Source organism: Anomaloglossus baeobatrachus, chromosome 5 (assembly GCF_048569485.1).
Source record: "Anomaloglossus baeobatrachus isolate aAnoBae1 chromosome 5, aAnoBae1.hap1, whole genome shotgun sequence".
NCBI classification, from domain to species: Eukaryota; Metazoa; Chordata; class Amphibia; order Anura; family Aromobatidae; genus Anomaloglossus; species Anomaloglossus baeobatrachus.
The window spans coordinates 180,931,910-180,951,426 of NC_134357.1; the positions used below are offsets into that span (position 1 = coordinate 180,931,910).

The following is a 19,517-nucleotide window of genomic DNA, read 5'->3' on the forward strand; positions in this document are numbered from 1 at the left end:
TAATCAATAATAAAAATACACTTCAGTTCTGTATACTTGCATTTATTGAATATCACTTATGTAACTGTGATACTTTTAACCACAATTTGCTTATAGTTTCATACATCAAATTATATCAATTATTTAAAAACTTACCATAGCTTTTTAAAGCGATGCACTACCCTATAACTACATTCATAACATAATGGGGAACAATATTTATAGTATTATTCTATTTTAGAGTTTGTATGTTATCATAATCAGAATTGCTTCCTGAGAAATTCAGAATTGATTGTAGTGCCAGCCTCCCTACAGGGATGCTGACTTACCGCGTAGCTGGCTTGCATCTTTCCCCACTGCCTAGTGGTCTGCCATGTGCTCCTCTGCCTTGCTTCTCCTTCTTGGGCCTGTTAATACTGCGCAGGATCCCCAAGAATGCGCTTAGGGCACTAGCACAACATCCCTCCTCTTAATGGACCAGCGTGCCATTTCCAGGAAATGCTTCACAGACTATGGCTGAGAAGCACTAGGTACTTAATGCATCCTCCCACTAAGGGAGGTGGATGCGTAATGCCTTTAGTTATTTATTCTACTGTCTGCTAACTAGTTGTCAGGTCTCATAATCTTGTCCCAATACCTATTCCTGAGTCCTCTTTCCCATACCTGTCTGTCTCTGCTGTGCCCACCATATTTGTCTGTACCTACCTTCCTGTCTGCCTCAGCCATCCCATCTGTACCTGTCTGCACCTGAGTCCATCCCTTTTCCTGGGAGTCAGCTGCCATAGTCTCGGTCACTGTACTGAGAGTGTTACCTGGTGTCTGCTTCGTCGCAGATGTTTGTCAAGCCCCCTCCGTTAAAGGGTTAGCCTGGCTCCCCCTGTGGTCCAGTGGGTCCACTTTTGCTCTACAGCTCAACAACACCGGTGGTGAGTGTTACACATAATCTAACAAGAGGTGATGGACTATTTTATACTAAGGGGGCCCGAATGTTCTTTCAATCCATGTCAGTAGACCAGTACTGTTGAAGCGTAGTAGTTGGATGGCCCTGTTAAAAATTTTCTTTGGGTACTTAAGAGCTTTAATTTATTTGTCTGCTTACAAAGTAAGTGCAGAATATTATTATCTTACTCACCTGAATATACTCATAACAATTTTTAATGGCATTTTAAAATATTCATGGTTAATTTGCTTGAAAAAAATCTGTTTGTCAGCCAATCATCATAAGTGAATAGTAGAAGTGAATATGTATCCCCGAATAGTATCCAGTGATTCAGGATACTCAACACTGGGCAGACAGTGGAGATGAGTCTGAAGAAAAGTCTCAGCACTCTCAGAAAGCTAATGTGGCACCCTAAAAAGTCAGGCGTCACATACCTGTGAACGCTGATGATGTGAGTAGCCAGATCTTGTCATTTTTACACACACACATGCACACACACACACACACACACACACACACACACAGATGTAATTAGTGTAAGGGTTTCCGTGAAGTCTGATGGGAAGCAGCCCCTATGAAAGAATTACTGAGTTCAGGAGAAGCAAATCTGCTCTCCTGGGAGTGAGTGTTACTGAAGATCAACGAGGATAGCCACTACCTTCTCTGTGCTCATAGTCAAGATCCCAGCGAAATTTGTGCAAAAAGGGCCCAAGTGCCAAACAATACCAGCTAAGGATCATTGAAGAAATACCTTGATATGATCCCAAGTTGTCGTTGGTAGAAAGAGAGCTAAGATTGTTTTCCTGCAAACCTGAATTGCCATGGATGCAAAGGTTCAGACTGAGCAGAGAATGTTTTTGTGCACATATAGTGCTAGAACCAGCGGGAGTGAGGAGAGCTGGTACACATTGCCAGCAAAGAGCTGAGTTCATCACACCATGAGGAGCTGTCGACTCTGTGTACTGAATAACTGTGGTGAGCTGTCATCATCATCATCATCATCATTATCATGAATTGCTCCTGTAAAAGTGATTTTTTTTTTATTGCACCAGAGCTCTGAACATTGCTTATTGAGATGTGCTGATCCTATACTCCATCCATTACTAAGGCCTTTTCTTTTTTATTCTGGTGAGGATGGCCTGCCAGCCGGCGAGATCACCATGATCATTGGCCTTCATTATGCCCTGGCTCAGTGGAGGCCGACTCAGACTCTAAGCCTCAGGATACATGGACACAGGTTTAAATTAAGGTCTTCCACATTCAGGATCTGGAGTTCTGGAACAAAATACATATTCTAGGTGGAATATACAGCTACCATCCAGAACTCAGGGTGCAGATGTGCAGGCAAGATCAGAGTTCAGGCAAAGACTGGCTGGGGCAGAACAGCAATAAATAATAACACACAATTAAATATTAATCATTTTCCAAAATACCTTTATTTTGCAGTATGCTTTATATTATGCATACTGTCAGGATTTTTAAGAGGGTGACTGCCATAAATCAGTGTGCACCAGTTCTAATTTTCCGAGGACATGCAGTAGTACAGGCTGCGTAACGAACATTTACACAAGACATATATCGAGTCAGAGCAGCATCCTGTAAGGCATTGTGAACATTCCTCTGTTAATCTGACACTGAGAGGATTGGAGTAAAGGAGAAAATAAACACCTTTCCTTAGCTGACCGAGAATAAACAATAATCTCAGTCAGCCTGACAGTGTTAGTGCAGCGCAGGGAGTATGTCTGTCTTGCTCCTCACAAATCCTGTCCTAGGGAGGGTGCGCACTAATAGATGGAAGCTGCTCTCTTTAAAATCCTGACAGCCTGCACTTGATAAAGCATACCTTTTTGTTGAACAAAGTTATTTATAAAAATATTTAATATGTAAAATTATTTTATTTGTTTTATCATATTTTTTGGAAAACCCTTATTATGACTGGACCTGAGTTAAGCATATATACGATCTAAAAACCTTATCCACCAAGAGTAAACTCACCTTCTTGTATAATTTATTTACTTTACAGATTTATGTGAGTGAATTCCATATATTCACACACATAAGTCTGTAAAATTTAACACATAAGATATATTGGTGCCATCATATTCCACAGTGCTTTTTAGACATCATCACTGGCCCCATAGGAGCTCACAATCTAATTTCTCTATCAGCATGTCTTCAGAGACTGAGAGGAAATCCATGCAAGGATAAGAAGAGCAAACTCCTTGAGGATGATGTCTTTGATGGGATTTGAACCCAGGACCCAGTGCTGCAAAGCTACTGAGCCACAATGCTAAATTGTAGATAAAATTCATTTTTATTAAGTTTAATTAAAAATGTCTTAAGCTTCAGACACTGTGTATCCTAGATAAAATTAGATAAATCATATTTAATAATTAATTCTATATAAAAATGAATTTCATCTACAATTTACATCCACATATAACAAGCAAAATGTGTATTTTTTTATATATAATAATTTTAATGAAAAAAACCCCCAACAATTGATAATGAAATCCTAGAGTAAACCTTCAGTAAGCAACAGCTACATCCTTATGGATAGCTGTCACCTGCCTGTTTGGTTGAATAATATCCCAAGAGGCTCATTGATATGAATAAGGAGAAATTGTACTAAAATAGTAGACTTTGAGGGAGAAGCTAATTATTTGGTGAAGAAATTCATCCAAAAGGGATATGACAAAAACATTTAGAAGTAATGAAAGGGGAGGTAGAGAATATTTAAAGGGAATTAATATTGGTGGATTGGGAGCACAATCGTTACGCCGCTGAAGTAAGTATTCACTCATTAGTCAATAATCATAAAGTATCCTTATATTGCGTATAATAGTGATGAGTTCATCTATTCTTTGCGGAAGTCATATAACAAAAGAAACTCAGACCTCAATTTAAAACTGAGTCATCTGCTATACAGGGAAAAATGTTATTAACATCTCCCGTCTCATCTGTTTCCTTCTTACAGTATATTAACAGGTTTTTATTTGCATCTGTTCATTCTATCCTCCTACTGTCTGCAGATTTAACAAATCCCAGAATCTAGAAAATGAAGCGAGGAGTTAGAGCGCTCCTGTTTTTTATGGCAACGGTTTAAAATAATGGAAAGCACATTAATGAATAGGTAAATTATAACGGGGTTCTGGGGAAAGTGCTACTTTAGCAGCACATTAGTTCAACATGATTAACATAGTTATAATGAACACTAAATGAGATTCTAATGATGTGAAGGAGTAAGGAGTCACTGGGAAAGAAAAGGAGAGGGCGGCTTGGCAGTTTTATGAGAATAGTTCATATGGGCAGAAGAACGTAGACTGCATTGTCGAAGTAATAAAAAGACGGAGATAACGTGACCTGTAATATTGCGCGAGCAGGTGCTTAAACCCTGGAATTACATAAAGGTCCCTGTGAGTGCACAGCATTTCATTTACAGGTTTAACTCCTAAGCTGCTTAATATAAACAGTTTGCATCACTTCTAGCCACATAAGACCCTTGAAACAGCCGTTTTTATAAGAGTTTTGACCCTGTTCTGACCAGGCTAAATGTTATGTTTCAGAAAATGTAAAAATACAATTACTGCACAGAGCAAGGGGACAAAATGGTAAGACATAGCTCAATATAATGATTTTGGAGTCATAAGATATACTTGGGTGTTTGTTACGTTAGCTGTGGAAGACAAAATAGGATCAAATTAAGTCAGAGACCTTAACACAGAAGTGGAGTGCAAGCAGGGCTTCTCCTGTCCTTTGAAATCAATGAAAAGCCTTTACATCCAGGTAAAAATCCAATTAACTCTTGCTTGTCTCCGCATTAACTAGACATCAGTCTCCCTGACTATACAAGGGAACTACTACTAACCACCTTAAAAAAAGAAACACAGGACTGAACACCTTTCTAAACCCATCAATAAATCAGTTCACATTTAAAGTGATTAAAAGCTGATGGAAGGTAATGATAGGCCCACAACCCAAACCAAGCTGTAGGGATGGGCACTTGGAGCCATCAAGCATAGTGTTCTTCACATAGAATCTGATGGTCCTTCTTTGGTCTGACTCATCCAAGTCAGATGGACGTGATCTGTAACCCACCTGAAGTGTCAGCAGGACAAGTACAAACTCGTTGTTTCAAGGGCCCATTTATTTTAAAAACAGGTTCATTTTTATTAACGAACATAGTTACATAACACAAATAATAAAGTCTTTGTCCTTGTAAAAGCAATACCGAGGAAAAGGAATGAAATCAATCAGTCACAAAAACAGCACCTAAGTGATACAGTAAACAGTGCACCTGCAGTCCATACATAACCGCAATGTAGGTATCAAATTAAATATACCATTTCAATTTGCTATCCATGACATAAAATATCCCACATCGTTTTCAGTAACCATATACATTCCAGATATGCAATTCCACCCCGTTATGGCAAACCAATAACCGGTTATAAGAAGAAGGACCTGGTCTACCATACTGTCTTTTAGCATCAAGGGCCCATTTAATTACAAAACATTTATGTTGAACAATACTGTAGTTTTTTAGGAATATGAGTCTCCTGCTCAGAAATGTGGTCATCTTCCCCAACCTCCTCCAATGCTACATCAGAGACATCAATGTAGACTATGCATGACTTTCTTAAATCAGCTATAATCAAGGTAGATTTTGTACAGAGGAGAGACAAACAATCTTGGAATGCATTCTCTACCTTAGGGTTCCACTTGATCATGACTGTTTTATTTCCCCTGAAAAATCAAAGCGAATTTGATATGAGTTTGTGATAGCAACTCGCAATATCTATCAAAAGCTAGCCTCCACTTTATATTCTGAATGCCTGGAGAAATCCTCTTTAATAAGTATCTTCTAATCATGTCCAGGGCATGGGGGAAATGGGAGGGTGTGCACATACAACAAAAACAAATGCTGCTGTCAGAAATTGATAGCTACATCTAGATGTTTACATATCAGTGAGCCTATATTGGGAATGGGGAGAAAGAGAACCAATCACCAGGATTTTCGTATATAAGCTAAAGCCAGTGCTATACTATACATCAGGCTGATTCTCTACATACCTTTACTGGTCAGTTCAGATGTTTAGGTTTTGAAATCCAAAAAAGTAAAGTGTGAGGTCATACCCATGTGATCAGAAGGGCGGGGCCTCAGCCAACAAAGCTGGATACCAGGTCAGATGGGTATGACCTCACACAGGTCCTCTGAGAGACAAAGTGAATCGTTTGTATAATATTTATGCTAATTCTAACAGAGGGAAGAGATAACTATGAATATATTATCTGATCCTCAGCTGCTGTCACTCAACAAGCAGCTAACTTTATAAACTTTACTTTTTTGGATTTCAAACCCTAAACATCTGAGCTGACCACTACAGGTATGTAGACCTGGTCTCTGTGAGTGACTGGGCTGTGGGTGGAGTTGTCAAGCACATCACAGCCCAGCATCGCTCCTGCTTGCGGTGCTCTGCAGTGAAGGAGATGCTGGGCTATGATGAGTGGTGAAACGCTGCCCACAGCCCAGTCACTCAGGGAGACTGGCTGGGCTTGGTGATGTTGGGTCAACTGGAAGTTGATGGGACATCACCGGATCTCAGAGGTCAAGGAGCCCGGGGGTCACCTAATGGGGATGAGCGGACCGCTATATCGCCACTCAGAGGCAGAATTGGCTGAACAAGGTATTTGACAAAAGCCTTCCCTTTCAGTTTTACAGGGATGTGGTCACTATTGCAGAGTAGTGAACCACACTTTTAATAATTAGACTTATAAAAGTAAATGTTTTGAAAAATAGCAAACTTTCAAATAAAAGGGTAATCTAGCAACTTTTTCAAATACACTGTTTATGTACGTGAGGAATAAAGCTCTATCTAGTCATTATATGACTTGTAGTCTACATTTCCTCACGTTTTCCCTCTGCAGCCTCTTTATTTTAGTTTGCAATCTACTCTACTAGGAGGAGAATAAGTGCTATGATCTTTCCCATTCACAGCACAGTACACAGAATTACTGAATTACTGCATTTCATTCCTGTTTTAGCACAAAAAGGCACATAGCAGCATGGAGGACATTTCTCAACAGCAGTGATAAATGTAGACATGAATCCAGGACTGGGGTGAAGTAAAAGACTTAGTAGAAAGCTCAGCACCATTTTTCTCTATCTCCCTCTGCTTGTTTCCTCACTTGTTTCCTTCTCCCTCCCTTCCCCTATGCAGAGTATAATGGGTTTTATCATGACACAACAGTGGGCTGGCAGTCTAACTTGTCTGATACATTGATAGACGGGAATGGATTGATGCTGTTTTTTCAGAGTCGATGATGCATTGAGGAGGCAGGGGGAGGGGAAATGTATTTGTTAAGTTGGGATTTCTCTGATAAGATATATTTCAATTTTCTTATATTTGCCTGTACTATTGACTTATGCTAAATGTTTTGAAAGTATATTTCCCAGTTAGCATTGAGTTTTTCTTTTTAAACACAAAACATCATTTTTAAAACATACAAATTTTAAATAGAAATTGTTCATATTGCAATATTGGAGTTATACATACAGTGGGGAAAATTAGTATTTGATACACTGTCGATTTTGCAAGTTTTCCCACCTACAAAGAATGGAGAGGTCTGTAATTTTTATCATAGAGACACTTTAACTGTAACAGACAGAATAAAACAAAATCCAGAAAATCACATTGTATGGGATTTTTAAATAATTAATTTGCATTTTATTACATGAAATAACTATTTGATAAAATAGAAAAACATAACTCAATATTTGGTACAGAAACCGTTGTTTCCAATTACAGAGGTTAGATGTTTCCTGTAGTTCAAGTTTGTACACAATCCAGCAAATATTTTGGACCACTCCTTTATGCAGACCTTCTCTAAATCTTTCATGCTTCAGGGCTGTCACTGGGCAATATTGAATTTTAGCTGCTGGGTTCAGGTCTGGAGACTGGCTAGGCCATTCTAGGACCTTGAATTGCTTTTAGCAAGCCACTTCTTAGTTGCCCTGGCTGTATATTTTGTGTCAGAAGAGAAAGCCACGATCCATCTTCAATTTTTTTACTGAGGATAGGAGGTTGTTGGCCAAAATATTGTAATACATGACACCATTCATTCTACCCTCAATACGGTGCGGTCATCCTTTCCCCTTTGCAGAAAAGCACCTGCAAAGTATGATGTTTCCAACTACTTTCTTAACGGTTAGAATGGTGTTATTGGGGTTGTATTCATCCTTTTTCCTCCAAGCATAGTGGAATTGATATCAAAAAGTTCTGTTTTGGCCTCATCTGACTACATGACCTTCTATCATGTTTCCTCTAGATCATTCAGATAGACCTTGGCGAATTTCAAACGGGCCTGGACATGTGCTGGCATGAGCAGGGGGATCTTCTGTCCCCTGCAGGAAATGAATCCATGATGGCATAGTGTGTTATTATTATATCTTCTGACCACAACACCATAGACCGCTGTGTTCTTTGGCAAACTCAAGTTGGACCTTTCGTTTCTTTGCAGAGATGAAAGGCTTCTTGACTGTAACTCGTGCATTCAAACCTACTGCTCTTAGCTGTCGTACCACAGTTTGTCGACTCACTTTGACCCCATATTCTTTGTTCATTTTGTCCAAAATCTGTAAAGCACTCTTATAGACTTAAGATATAGATATTTTCTTAATAAGGTGATCAACTTTGGGGGAAGTTTTCCGTGGTCGTCCACTTCTAGCTTTGTCAGCTGTTCCATAGCCTTTTATGTTATTCCTTATTTCTTTCTTAAACATGACACTTGACTCTGAAAACAGTTAAATTCCATAGCTGATTTCACTCTCAGAATAATAAGCTTCCTGACATCTGGTGAGAAATTTGGCTTTGTCTTTGCCATGTTTTATCCCAAAAAAACACACTCAAAAAATATAGGCAAAATTAGCCTACTCATTTGGCTCAGGAAATATGGAAAACTTACACATAAAGGGATAAAAAAAAGACATCCTCAGAGTTAACAACCATTTGCTTCATGTTTACTAAAATCACCAGGAAAATGGCCTCACAATAAGACAGAAGTTATCACACTTTTAAGAAAAATCCTAAACTTTTGGCCACTACTGTTTATTCTTTGTACTATGTCTCTCTTACTGAGTTCTGAGGTCCCCTCTCTTATTCTTGCTTTGGCTTTTATAGTAGCTTATAGGGACTCTTGCAGTATCCTCAGTGACCTCATGATTGACTATGCTATATGGTGGGATTCCTGCAATGCACCATGTGTCAGGCCACTGTGACTTGCTCGAGGACAAGTGATATCATTTTCTGTCTTCAGCTATCTAGCACCAGCCATTGTATTTGATTTATCCAAGATAAATACCAACTTTTCAGATCCTCTAAAGTTGACACACTCCAATAAAATTGGGCTTCAATCAATTCATATCAATCCCAGATATAAACAATGAAATCCTGTCCTAAATACAGTATAGATCTTGTTACTCCATTGATATAGTTACTAAGTGACTCTAATGGGTCATTATTGTTACTTAATTATAAAAAATATATAAGTATGTCTTTGGAGTGTGAAGGAAAATGGATTACCCAGAGAAAACTCACGCAATCATTGGGAGAACATACAAAACTTCTTGCAGATGTCCTTAGGGAGACTTGAACCCCGGAGAACAGTGCTAACCATTGAGCCATCATGCAGCCATAAAAGGAGGGGAGGAAAAAAATGCTGTGATGGTAAAGAGTTAGGTAGAAAAGTAGCACTACATTATTGGGTGAATGAAGTAAACATTATATATGTAATTATGTACACTGAGCACAGATATACATTCATTACAAAATATAGAGACAGACTGTTGTTACAGTGTACCTATAGCTGTCAGGCTAAAAACATGGGAACTCCCAGTGAGGATCACAACTCATTGGGAACACCAGACTGCCGGCAAACAACACAATAAAAAGGGTACACCAGGGAACAGTAAGCCTTGGTGCTAGGGAGAGGGAAGCAGTTCACCACTTAACATTCACCTATGTCTCCTCCCTGTACTCTCTAACATTCCCAGATGGGTCTCCATCACGTGCCTAGGCCCTAACTGGCACTGAACTCACCCTGACTAGTGAAGGTCATAATATAATTAGCATTTTGCATTTAGAAAAAAAAATATAATTTCTAATAAAGAATAAACAGATTTTCTATCTTCAGAAAATGTTTATTTCGTTACGCATACTACAACATTCGACGTTCGTACGTACGCAGGATGTTCATAATTCAGGGACTGCCTTAATATGGAGATCATTGCAGTGACAGAGACAACAATAAAGCCATTAGAGATGAGCCACCCCCCTAGTGTTCGATTTTGGTTCGGTTTGTCGAACGGCGGGTGTGTTCGTCGAACATTCGGCAAACACCTTCAAACACCTACGAACATCTTCGAACCCCATTGAACACAATGGCAGGCAAGCACAAACACATACAAACACACAGAAAACATCTTTTAAGGTGTCCAAAATGTGACAAACAACTAAGAGGACACCACAAACACATGGAAAAGTGACAAGTACATATACTCATGCTGAAACAAAAGAGCTAGACGAGTAAAAAGGAGGCGAAGACACAGATATAGGCATGTCATGCCCTTCGAAAATCATGTAAAACACAGAAAAGGGACTCCAACCAGAGTCTCCATTTTTTCCAAAAATTGAGCCACAGACACCACTTAAGTGGCATCCATTGTCCCACAGTTGCAAACTTAACATGTTGATTTGCATGATGCACAATCAAAAATCCACAAGCCTTTACTCTCCCCAGGATGACACAGGGGTAGAAAAGTTCTTGCGGATCCATGACTTGTTCATCATGATGAACATTAGTCTGTCCAAATTGTCACTGGACAAGGGCGTGCGCTTATCTGTCAGCACACACCCAGCAGCACTGAAGACACATTCCGTGAGAACGCTGGCTGCGGGACACGACAAGATCTTCAAGGCGTAAGTGGCGAGCTCAGGCCATTTTTCCAGATTGGAAGCCCAAAATGAGCAAGGCTCCAGTAGCAGAATCATGGCATCGATATTCACTTGGAGATACTAATGTATTATCCTCTCCAGGCGTTGACTATGTGTCAGACTTCTTGTGTCTTATGGCCTTGCAAAGGATGGTCTAAAAAATTCATGAAACAATTCCATAAAATTGCTGTTACCACCAGATATGGTGTTGCTTGTACAGTTTGAGTGATGATGACTCGACAGTCCCATGGTTGTCAAGTTAGAACTGTGAGATTCACTTTGTGCACCACTAGTGTTTAGTGGAAAAGCCGAGCTAAGATTGCGTAACAGCTTCAGCTGATACTCCTGCATACGTGTGTCCCTTTCTATGGCAGGAATTATTTTGCCAAATTTTGACTTGTACCAGGGATCTAAGAATGTGGCAACCCAGTAGTCTGCATTACTTCTAATTCTGAAAATCCGAGGGTCATGTTGTAGGGTACTGCAGCAAGAAGGTGCTCATGTGTCTTGCGCATCCAGGAGGACCAAGTCCTTGCTGTGTTGGTGGTGGCGAGGTGAGAATCATGCTTCCTTCCTCTGCCCTCTCCCCCCAACCTCGGACAACAGAAATGTGATCAAGGTCTCCCTCATCTGCTGAGTCTTCCATGCCCATTGCCAGTTTGTCCTCCATTTTTTCCTGGGCTCTTGCACCTTCCTCAACAGTTTGGCTGCTACCATGCGCCCTTGTTAATCCCTCTCCGATGCCTGCCGCCTTGGTGCTGCTGATCGTCTGGACCTTGTAGATCTTGGTATCCCTTCTGCATATGAATCCTCCTGTACTTCCTCCCCTTCCTCTTGTCCCACAATCTGACTCCGAATACTGTTTAGCGTGTGCTCCAGCATTTAAATGACTGGAATTGTTATGCTGATAATGGCATTGTCAGCGCTAAACATCTTCGTCGCCATGTCGAAACTGTGCAGAAGGGTGCATAGGTCCTTGATCTGAGACTACTCCAGCAGCGTGATCTGCCCCATCTCTGGATCTGGTTGACCCAGGCTATACGTCATAACGTATTGCACCAGGGCTCGGCAGTGCTGCCACAGTCTCTGCAACATGTGGAGAGTCGAATTCCAGCGTGTCGACACATCACATTTCAGGCGGTGAACCGGCAGGGCAAAAGACTTCTGGAGTGATGCAAGTCATTCAGCTGCGGCAAATGAACGGCGGAAGTGAGCACATAGTGACCGTGCCCTGTGCAGAAGCCCATGTAGGCTGGGATAGTGGGTTAAAAATTGCTGGACAACAAGGTTCAACACGTGAGCCATACAAGGCACATGTGTCACATTGCCCAGGCATAGGGCCGAACCCAGGTTTGCAGCCTTGTTGCACACGGCCTTCCCTGGCTGCAGATTGAGTGGAGACAACCATTGACGAAACTCAGTCTCCAAAAGCATGTGTGACTGCTGTCCCCACTGTCACAGAGGATGAAGACCACACAAATGCACTTGAAGGGGCAGACAGCAGTTCGCCCGCTCCGCTAGGCCGCATTGTAGCACAGTGAGCTTCCCACTGCGACTTATGCTTCATATCCATGTGATGGTTCATGGACGAAGTACTCAAATTACTGAGTTTTTGGCCTTTACTCGACATTGGTGACAAATCATACAGATGACATGAGTTGGGTGATCCTTTGCAATGTCAAAAAGGACCAGGCTAGGCAAGGCTTAGAGCCCATGCGACCTGCAGAGCCACCACGGCTTGTGCTCAGAGAGAGAGTTGTGGCTGAGGATGCAGTTGTTGACGTGCTTCCAGTACTCCGTCTCTGTCCTGGAAGGCACAACCTAACCTCGTCATCAGTATCATCCTCCTCCACCTCCTCTGCTGACTTCATCAACTGCCTGACTGTGGGTTGACAGTAAGTGGGATCTACAACCTCATCATCACCCTGTGTGTTTGCACTCCCTTCATCCTCAGAGCCAACCGCTTCCTGCCTTGAACGAATACTTAAGTTGTCATTACAATGAGGTATCTGAGTCTCATCATCATCACCATGTTCCTCATTGCCTCCACCAAGAGGAGTTACAGTTTGGGAATGAGGGTCTACATTATGGTCAGAACCTTCTTTATCTGGGCCTGAATCTTACTCACAAAGCTTCTGGGCATCAGTGCAGATCATTTCCTTGTGTGAAATCACTACAGCTTTGGAGAAGACCTCTGATTCCCAGGCTATAATGTGACTGAACAGCTCTGTAGACTAAACCATCTCTGTTACCCCATACTCTGCAGGGCGGGTGGAGACTTGAGAGCTGGTAGAAAGCAAGTGCGATTGGGGTGACAACTCAGAAGACTGGAGTCTTTGGGATGTTGAAGTTGAGGTGGAGGAGAGGCCACTTGATGGAGCACTTGAGATCCATTCAAGCATCTCTGGTTTTTGTGCCTCATCTACCTTTGGTAGCAATGCTCGTTTCCTTAACAAAGGGATCATATCAGATTGTCCACAGAAAATAGTAGATAATCTTACTTTGCCTGGAAGATGGTCTTTCTTCAGCAGATGTTACTATAGCTTTACCCCCTACCCCATGGACTCAAACTTTTTTTTCCCTTTCCAACACGCCTGTTCCCCTTTCCACCAGCATCTGGCCTTTTGCCACTCATTTTGTTTGGACACTCTTTGTTGCAGTTAAAAATTGCGTAACAGAAATGTAGAGGTGGTGTAGAATGCAGAGGTGGTGTAGCTTTCTTGTCAGCAGAGGAATGTCACTGACTATCCCAGACAATGATACTATGCCCCAAAGAATTGCCTGCACTTTTTGCAGTTAAAATTGCGTAGCAGAAATGGAGAGGTGGTGTAGAATGCAGAGGTGGTGTAGCTTTCTTGACAGCTGAGGTATGTCACTGACTATCACAGACAATGATACTATGCCCCAAAGAATTGCCTGCACTTTTTGCAGTTACAATTGTGTAGCAGAAATCGAGAGGTGGTGTAGAATGCAGAGGTGGTGTAGCTTTCTTGTCAGCAGAGGAATGTCACTGACTATCCCAGACAATGATACTATGCCCAAAAGAATTGCCTGCACTTTTTGCACTTAAAATTGCGTACCAGAAATGGAGAGGTGGTGTAGAATGCAGAGGTGGTGTAGCTTTCTTGACAGCTGGGGTACGACACTGACTATCACAGACAATGATACTATGCCCCAAAGAATTGCCTGCACTTTTTGCAGTTAAAATTGTGTAGCAGAAATTGAGAGGTGGTGTAGAATGCAGAGGGGTGCAGCTTTCTTGACAGCTGAGGAACGGCACTGACTATCTCAGACAATGATACTATGCCCCAAAGAATTGCCTGCACTTTTTGCAGTTAAAATTGCATAGCAGAAATGGAGAGGTGGTGTAGAATGCAGAGATGGTGTAGCTTTGTTGTCAGCGGAGGAATGTCACTTACTATCACAGACAATGATACTATGCCCCAAAGAATTGCCTGCACTTTTTGCAGTTAAAATTGCGTAGCAGAAATTGAGAGGTGGTGTAGAATGCAGAGGTGGTGTAGCTTTCTTGTCAGCAGAGGAACGTCACTCACTATTTCAGACTCAGACAATGATACTATGCCCCAAAGAATTGCTTGAGCTGCTTTGGACAGAGGCTGTGAAAAACCCTTGCACAGCGCTGGCACAGACCTGCCTAGCAAAAATGGCTATGAATTGCTCTAATCTAGCCCTGAAAATGGCTGAAATTAAAACTAGTCCCTACTCCCTAAACCGATGTCTCCATTGCACTTCATAGCACCCACAGCAGTAGCAGCAGCGGGAGCGGTGACTGTCACACACCCACAGCACTGATATAATGGCGGCGATGGGGAAAATTGCCGGGTCTTATAGGACAAGGACATGTGACATGCACAGCCAATAAAACATGCCCTTGCTTGTCTGGCAAAAATCCACTTTGCTGTGTGAGTGTCTGATTGGCTGACAGCTTGGCCTGCCCCACTGTACGCGTGGTTAAAAAAAAAAAAATGGCGATCGCCATTCTTTCAGCACTCAGCAGCACTGATCTAAACCCCGTCCCCCCCAAAGATAAAAGTCCAAGAGGGTCAGATCGGGGGACCTTGGTGGCCATTCAATTTACCCATGATGACCAATCCACTTTCCAGGACACTGTTCATGTAGGAATGCTTGGACCTGTGAAGGTGAACCATCACATTATGGGTGTCAGGTCCAAGCATTCCTACATGAACAGTGTCCTGGAAAGTGGATTGGTCATTATGGGTCAGTTGAATGGTCACCAAGGTCTTCCAGTCTGACCCCCTTAGACTTTTATCTTTGGGGTCATCTAAAGGCAGTTGTCTATGCTGTGAAGATACAAGATATGCAGCATCTGAAACAACGGATACTGGAAGCCTGTGCTAGCATTTCTTCTGCAGTGTTGCTATCAGTGTGTTAAGAGTGGGAGAAGAGGGTTGCATTGAAAATCCAACAAAATAGGCAGTACTTTGAACACATTTTATAAGTGGTCATAAAATTGTAAATAACTAATGAAAGAAAAAAGTTACATTAAAACCAAGAACACCATTGTTTTTCTTGTGAAATTCTCAATAAGTTGGATGTGCTACATGACCCTGTTCCCATTGGAAAAAATAAAGTTGGATAAAGTTGGATCCAAAAGGGCCGACTTCAAAATGGCGCCATGGTCACCCACCCATCTTGAAAAGTTCCCCCCTCCCATATACTAATGAGCCACAAACAGGAAGTTGATATCCCCAACCATTCCCATTTTATTTAGGTGCATCCTATATAAATGGCACACCCTGTATATATCTATCTTTATATATTAATCTATATATATATATATATATATATATATATATATATATATACATACACACACACATTCGCTCTTTACACTTTACACTGGCGTATAAGGATGGATATTTAGATGCTATTGAATGCCTATGTACACAAATAAGCGGCACTAATATTTGACATAACGTTACAGGCTTTGTATTGTGTAACCAACACACAACATTGTGAGTCTCAATGCATCCTTTTTATTTATTCGTACAAATCAATATCGCAGTCTTGTGTGACCTGGTGATGTTTCAGACTTGTAACTAAAAGCCTTCAGCAAAGATGCCTATTGGTAAATGTACTGACGGAGCTTAGATCAAAATGATCCTGAATGCAATGCCCATAAAACTGGGTTTTGGACTGCATCATAAACAACCCTTTTTATGAGACAATGACATGAGCAAATTTGTTTCTCCAGGCTTCATAAATGTGCAAGTTGGAAAAGTAGTATTGATGTTGGGGTTAATATTGGCATAGAGGAAAATTGACCATGCTTCACTTTGAGAATTGCAAATCTAATTGATCTGCTGCAGCAAGCTTTCAATTCCCGAGCAACTGTACAAGATAAGACGTGCAGAAGTTGCTAAAGCAGGGCTGGGCAGACTGCAGCTTGGCTCACAATGAAACAACTCAGCAAAATGCCTAATTATGAAAACTATAATGTAAGCAATGTAGTTCAAAAGGCATGTGCACCTTTGCCTGGTCAGATCTGAAAGAGTGGGCACGTAACAGTAAGTAAACGTTCCGATGCAACATAAATTATCTTCAGTGTCTCATTTTAATCATGTAATATTATTGCTGACAAGTGCTATGCTTTAGCTTTATGCCTCATTAATCCATTTTTTCCTTTCCAACCGCAGTCTCACATAAAAAGCTTGTACTCTGAGCCATAAACCTATTATCATTCATGAGGGGACACACATGTAGGTAAATGCCGTCACTTATGGAAATCAACCTATTTGTTTATGCTAAATACAAGCCCCTGTTATATGTAGATGTATCCTATGGCATTGGCAGTACAGTGTCAGACATCTACAGGGTACATTCTTAATGCAATTTTAGCAGGCACCAATTTTTGAAAGACAATAGAATAAGTGGCTAAAATTGCTTGTAAGAAGAATAAAAATGAGTTTGCCACTCTAAGGCAGGCTTTGCACGTTGCGACATCGCAAGCCGATGCTGCGATGTCGCACACGATAGTCCCCGCCCCCGTCGCAGCTGCGATATCCTTGTGATAGCAGCTGTAGCGAACATTATCGCTACGGCAGCTTCACATGGATTCACCTGTCCTGGGACGTCGCTCTGGCCGGCGACCCGCCTCCTTATTAAGGGGACGGGTCGTGCGGCGTCACAGCGACATCACACGGCAGGCGGCCAATAGGAGGGATGGAGATGAGCGGGATGTAAACATCCCGCTCACCTCCTTCCTTCCGCATATCCTACGGAATCCGCGGTGACGCCGATAGGAGATGTTCCTCGCTCCTGCGACTTCACACACAGGCATGTGTGCTGCCGCAGTAGCGAGGAACAACATCGGTCCGTCGCGTCAGGGTAATTATGGATTACGCCGACGCTGCACCGATGATACGATTACGACGCTTTGCGCTCGTTAATCGTATCATCGAACCTTTACACACTACGATGTCGCATGGGATGCCGGAAGTACGTGATTTTCAATTTGACCCCACCGACATCGCACCTGTGATGTCGTAGTGTGCAAAGCCCACCTTACTCTTGTGCTGAGACGGAAGTGAAACATACAGTTAGGTCCAGAAATATTTGGACAGTGACACAATTTTCGTGAGTTGGGCTCTGCATGCCACCACATTGGATTTGAAATGAAACCTCTACAATAGAATTCAAGTGCAGATTGTAACGTTTAATTTGAAGGTTTGAACAAAAATATCTGATAGAAATTGTAGGAATTGTACACATTTCTTTACAAACACTCCACATTTTAGGAGGTCAAAAGTAATTGGACAAATAAGCCAAACCCAAACAAAATATTTTTATTTTCAATATTTTGTTGCAAATCCTTTGGAGGCAATTACTGCCTTAAGTCTGGAACCCATGGACATCACCAAATGCTGGGTTTCCTCCTTCTTAATGCTTTGCCAGGCCTTTACAGCTGCAGCCTTCAGGTCTTGCTTGTTTGTGGGTCTTTCCGTCTTACGTCTGGATTTGAGCAAGGGAAATGCATGCTCAATTGGGTTAAGATCTGGTGATTGACTTGGCCATTGCAGAATGTTCCACTTTTTTGCACTTATGAACTCCTGGGTAGCTTTGGCTGTATGCTTGGGGTCATTGTCCATCTGTACTATGAAGCGCCGTCCGATCAACTTTGCGGCATTTGGCTGAATCTGGGCTGAAAGTATATCCCTGTACACTTCAGAATTCATCCGGCTACTCTTGTCTGATGTTATGTCATCAATAAACACAAGTGACCCAGTGCCATTGAAAGCCATGCATTCCCATGCCATCACGTTGCCTCCACCATGTTTTACAGAGGATGTGGTGTGCCTTGGATCATGTGCCGTTTCCTTTCTTCTCCAAACTTTTTCTTCCCATCATTCTGGTACAGGTTGATCTTTGTCTCATCTGTCCATAGAATACTTTTCCAGAACTGAGCTGGCTTCATGAGGTGTTTTTCAGCAAATTTAACTCTGGCCTGTCTATTTTTGGAATTGATGAATGGTTTGCATCTAGATGTGAACCCTTTGTATTTACTTTCATGGAGTCTTCTCTTTACTGTTGACTTAGAGACAGATACACCTACTTCACTGAGAGTGTTCTGGACTTCAGTTGATGTTGTGAACGGGTTCTTCTTCACCAAAGAAAGTATGCGGCGATCATCCACCACTGTTGTCATCCGTGGACGCCCAGGCCTTTTTGAGTTCCCAAGCTCACCAGTCAATTCCTTTTTTCTCAGAATGTACCCGACTGTTGATTTTGCTACTCTAAGCATGTCTGCTATCTCTCTGATGGATTTTTTCTTTTTTTTCAGCCTCAGGATGTTTTGCTTCACCTCAATTGAGAGTTCCTTAGACCGCATGTTGTCTGGTCACAGCAACAGCTTCCAAATGCAAAACCACACACCTGTAATCAACCCCAGACCTTTTAACTACTTCATTGATTACAGGTTAACGAGGGAGACGCCTTCAGAGTTAATTGCAGCCCTTAGAGTCCCTTGTCCAATTACTTTTGGTCCCTTGAAAAAGAGGAGGCTATGCATTACAGAGCTATGATTCCTAAACCTTTTCTCCGATTTGGATGTGAAAACTCTCATATTGCAGCTGGGAGTGTGCACTTTCAGCCCATATTATATATATAATTGTATTTCTGAACATGTTTTTGTAAACAGCTAAAATAACAAAACTTGTGTCACTGTCCAAATATTTCTGGCCCTGACTGTATTGCTTCATGTGCAATGCAAATCAATGGAAGTGAATGATAGTGGAAGCTGGCTTAAGAAGTATTTTAGAAGTAACAGAATTTGTAGAATTTAGCCTTTGTACACGTTCAAGACTTTTTTTTATTAAGAGGATTGGACCAAGATTCAACAGGCCACAATCAACAACCTGATAAATTGTATGCAAAAGAGATGTGTTACACTGCGTGTAGCAGGATGAATTCTGACATGTATAAAACTCTATACAGTCCTGGCATTGGGGGGGAAGACTGGGCAGTGGCCTGAGACGTATACCAAAAGGGGCCCCCCTGCTCCTACTGCTCCTCAAAGCAGTGTACAGATTATGTACATCAGTGTAACGTACATCTGCTGTACTCCT

At 41.6% G+C, this 19,517-nt stretch overlaps 1 protein-coding gene across 1 annotated transcript in view; it reads right to left on the reverse strand.

Annotated features, from left to right (window-relative positions):
* SH2D4B (SH2 domain containing 4B) overlaps positions 1-19,517 on the reverse strand; it is a 524,447-nt gene that overhangs the window by 216,183 nt on the left and 288,747 nt on the right. The gene's annotated exons all lie outside the window — the stretch shown is intronic.